The sequence below is a fragment of the Glycine max genome, chromosome 7 (genome assembly GCF_000004515.6).
Source record: "Glycine max cultivar Williams 82 chromosome 7, Glycine_max_v4.0, whole genome shotgun sequence".
NCBI lineage: Eukaryota > Viridiplantae > Streptophyta > Magnoliopsida > Fabales > Fabaceae > Glycine > Glycine max.
The window spans coordinates 17972742-17977847 of NC_038243.2; the positions used below are offsets into that span (position 1 = coordinate 17972742).

At 41.2% G+C, this 5106-nt stretch overlaps 1 long non-coding RNA gene across 1 annotated transcript; it reads left to right on the forward strand.

The window, feature by feature from the left end:
- Nucleotides 1–204: 204 nt before the first annotated feature.
- LOC121175127 (uncharacterized) lies at nt 205–464 on the forward strand. The gene is made up of 2 exons (XR_005892234.1): nt 205–267; nt 365–464. It is a non-coding gene; the product is annotated as an uncharacterized lncRNA (long non-coding RNA).
- Nucleotides 465–5106: the final 4642 nt, after the last annotated feature.

Genomic DNA, 5106 nt, shown 5'->3' on the forward strand with positions numbered 1-5106 from the left:
AAGGTATGTTTTTAGGTTACTTTTTTTTAATAACAATGTTTAAATTACTTACATGTGTATGTTTGGTTCATTCAGGTTAGTGTGGACAAGTGGATGGATATAACAGACATGGGATATGTGATTGCTTCACGGTATAACGTAATCCTTGTATCGTTGTCCCAGCAACAAAGCATGACATTTTTCCCTCTTAGAAGTCAACCACCACCTGACTCTTCTGGCCACCGCATCATATGTGTCGGTCACGTGTTTGGAAATCATTTTGTTCAGGTACATTGAATATAGTTAGTGTAACAATTATGCAATGACTTCGCTGGTTCGTTTGGCACGGTCAGCGCATGATATAATGTTTGTTCATGTACAACAGGTTTATTTGAAAGACCATTGTCCGTTGCCGCCCCCAGCGCTGTTGTGGTCAACCAATTGTTATTCTCAGGCAAAGCAATGGGCAATTCCATATATTAGTAGAATGCAGCAATACACAAGCTTGATGTCATTCAAAACACACTATGTAGACCTAAATGAAGACTAAACATGCATTGTTTATTTAATTGTATTCATTATGCGATATAATTCGTTGTAACCCGTTACTAACCAATTAATATTATCAACTACTCGTTTGGTTAAGCAAGGAAATTGTTGGTCCAACAAAAATTATTTACGTGTGCAGCATACATCATTGTCATAATTGACAACACATAATGACATGCATGCGTATTACAGTTTGAGCGTGACAACACATTGGCTGACTTCAGTACACATTTTGAAACTAGCAGTCGCTCGACAACACATTGATTGACTTGACTACACATTAGCGACAACACATTGGCTGACTTGACTACACATTTACGCGTGTCTATTTTTTTGTAAACAAAGTTAAACAAAGGCTCGGTCACAACCATCTATATATATGGCAGACTAGGCTACTAAATCACACATTATCTTGCTTTCAAATAATCTCCCAACTGATACACAAACTATGGCATTTCTAGGAGAAACTAGCAGTCAGATGATTGTCAACTCAAGGTTGGCTTTCATTTATCCAAATGGATCGATTATTCACAATGATACTGGGGTTTACTTCCAAACTTCAACTCCGGTGCCCATTCGAGTACCAAATAGGTGTGATTTTGCAAGCCTAAAAACCAGAATACACAATACCCTTCAGCTATCCGACAAACAATTTTTGGATGAAATTCACTACCGGAAGCCATTCACCGATACAGGTAACCAAATTCGCTTTGAGTGTATCAAATTGATAAATGATGACGATGTCAACACAATGTTAATGTGTAATGATCAATTTTCTTGTGTTGGTCCGATTGAGTTATTATGCACCGTTGGAAGAACACCAGATGGAATAATAAACTTACTTGAACGCACTATGCCTCGTATTCATGACGTGATCCTGTATTACAACGGCAAATGGAACATGCCACCGTAGAACAAATTTGTTGGTTGCGCGTTCACAGGAAAAAATCCTAAGAAATTTCAAATTCCTTCAACATGTACCATCGATGAACTGAAGAATTTAATCAAGCAAGTTGCACCTAAAGGGATTCCCCTTCTTGGAATTCACGAATCACAAACGGTAAGACGATTGTTTTTCCGCCAACCAGCTCGGTTTGAGTATTCAGATACGGTTATAAAATATGAAATAAATGAGCTGATCACCAACGAAGAACTGCTGAAGGTGTTAGTACAATCTAACTACTGGAAAAAATATGGACCAATAGAAATTTTAGCTGTCTTTACTAAATATGTTGAAGACGAGGTCAGTGGGACGTCGCTAAAGAACTGAATGTCTTGTTTAATTTTTTGTTTTTTCGTTGATGTAACCTTTATATGTTTACGGCATGTTTAATTCCCATAATAAAGTTGAATGCGTTGTTTCAGTGGTCCAAAAAATTAATTGTTAAAAGGGTTCATTTCGTATTTTTTTGGATTTTGAGGCTTTGTTTTGACGTGTTAGTTGACGGAACCATGGAACGAGACTATTTTTTTTGGATTCTTTGACGTCCAAACATGAGAAATGGCCGCCCTCTGTTGTCTCAGGGCACTGGCACACCCACGCAAAAAAATCCCAAACATGGGTACTTGAACATGGAAAAAGGGTTCATTTCGTATTTTTTTGGATTTTGAGGCTTTGTTTTGACGTGTTAGTTGACGGAACCATGGAACGAGACTATTTTTTTTGGATTCTTTGACATCCAAACTTGAGAAATGGCCGCCCTCCGTTGTCTCAGGGCACTGGCACACCCACGCAAAAAAATCCCAAACATGGGTACTTGAACATGGAAAAAGGGTTCATTTCGTATTTTTTTGGATTTTGAGGCTTTGTTTTGACGTGTTAGTTGACGGAACCATGGAACGGGACTATTTTTTTTGGATTCTTTGACATCCAAACATGAGAAATGGCCGCCCTCCGTTGTCTCAGGGCACTGGCACACCCACGCAAAAAAATCCCAAACATGGGTACTTGAACATGGAAAAAGGGTTCATTTCGTATTTTTTTGGATTTTGAGGCTTTGTTTTGACGTGTTAGTTGACGGAACCATGGAACGAGACTATTTTTTTTGGATTCTTTGACGTCCAAAAATGAGAAATGGCCGCCCTCCGTTGTCTCAGGGCACTGGCACACCCACGCAAAAAAATCCCAAACATGGGTACTTGAACATGGAAAAAGGGTTCATTTCGTATTTTTTTGGATTTTGAGGCTTTGTTTTGACGTGTTAGTTGACGGAACCATGGAACGAGACTATTTTTTTTGGATTCTTTGACGTCCAAACATGAGAAATGGCCGCCCTCCGTTGTCTCAGGGCACTGGCACACCCACGCAAAAAAATCCCAAACATGGGTACTTGAACATGGAAAAAGGGTTCATTTCGTATTTTTTTGGATTTTGAGGCTTTGTTTTGACGTGTTAGTTGACGGAACCATGGAACGGGACTATTTTTTTTGGATTCTTTGACATCCAAACATGAGAAATGGCCGCCCTCCGTTGTCTCAGGGCACTGGCACACCCACGCAAAAAAATCCCAAACATGGGTACTTGAACATGGAAAAAGGGTTCATTTCGTATTTTTTTGGATTTTGAGGCTTTGTTTTGACGTGTTAGTTGACGGAACCATGGAACGAGACTATTTTTTTTGGATTCTTTGACGTCCAAAAATGAGAAATGGCCGCCCTCCGTTGTCTCAGGGCACTGGCACACCCACGCAAAAAAATCCCAAACATGGGTACTTGAACATGGAAAAAGGGTTCATTTCGTATTTTTTTGGATTTTGAGGCTTTGTTTTGACGTGTTAGTTGACGGAACCATGGAACGAGACTATTTTTTTTGGATTCTTTGACGTCCAAACATGAGAAATGGCCGCCCTCCGTTGTCTCAGGGCACTGGCACACCCACGCAAAAAAATCCCAAACATGGGTACTTGAACATGGAAAAAAGGTTCATTTATGTAATTCTTACAAACAAAACTCATGATTTTAAAAACTTATGTTTTTTATGTAATTCTTACAAACATGGAAAAAGGGTTCATTTATTTAATTCTTACAAACATGGGTACTTGAACATGGAAAAAGGGTTCACTTATGAATTATTAATCATTTTAAAAACTTTTATTTTTTATGTAATTCTGACAAACAAAACTCATGATTCTAGGTTCCCTTTTTTTAAAAATAAATTTAAAACAACCGTAAACTTCGCTTAAGGACCACAAACAATCGGAATAACAAACTATATTATAAAATAATAAACTGTGCAAAACACGTCAACTATATTAAACAAAAACTGTAATAATTACAAATATTCATGTCAACTACAACACAACAAAATAAATACAATGATCAATGGTCCGTGCGGCGTCTCTGACGAGCCCTGACCGTCCCATCAGCACTGGGTCCCCCTCTCGCGATCGTCAGGCAGTCCTGCATAATGTCATATAACTCTGTGCCTGTAGTGACTATCCTAAGGTTGAGCACACGCTCCAACCTCTGTGCAATCGCCTCATATCCCTCGTAATCATCCTGTCAAAGTCAGTAAAAACATTTATTATGAAATTCAAAATAAACAACAACTCATAAAACATTAAACGCGCAAATAATCTTACCACATATGGAGGGGGGGTCAAATGCCACTGGAACCTGGGGGCTGGGCGGCTGTATGTAGTCCTCAGGGTCTGCAGCTGGTGCATCCCTCTGCTGGTCAGCTGCCTGGGTCGGTGTCATGAAAGGGTGAGATATGCGGAAAAACCACTCAATGTAATCCGTAGATACCTGCCCAGGCACTAGACAAGGCTGACCCGCAGGTAGTAAGTGATCCGCAAACTCCATCCACCTGTCATCTATCTAATCCTGTGACAATCGTGCACTAACAGGCGGCGGAGGGATGCTCTGGATGTAACCGAACTGGCGTACCACCCTCTCCGGTCAAACTGTGACGATCATAGGACCCCATCTGACCTGACTCTGGAACGATGAAATCTCCTGAAACGCCCTAACACCCCGATGCTCCGTGTACGGCAACCAGGACACATCTGTGACGGTCAAACCATCACAACGTGCCCTGTAGGGTGCTCCTGTGATGCCCTTCATGTGCGCCTTCGACGTCAACCACCGGGAAGCACGTGGGGACGTCTCCTGGTATGTATCGTCAGTCACGCACTGATGCACAATAGGGAACTGCTCATAGATCCAGCACTACACAATAATTGAGGTTAACATAACATAAAAACATGTTTAAATCATAATCGAACCTAACATATTAATAAACACAAAATTTACCTGAAGTAGCGTCAAGTACCCCGCAAGCTGTCGGGTGGTGGTCCTACAAGCCTCATCTAACTGGTCATACATATGAACCAGCGCGGCAACCCCCCAAGCGTAACCACCACTATGAGCGAGGTCCCGGAAAGCGTCAAGGTGGACCACATGCACGTATGTTGCACTCTTATTAGCAAAAAGAGTGCAACCGACAAGATGCAGCAGATAAGCGCGAGCTGCGACAATCCACCGCCGGGCCTGACATCTGGTCTCATAAATGTCACGAACCCATCCTAATCGTACATATGCTCCACGTGTGAGTGCTGTCTCGGCTCTGGCCTCCTC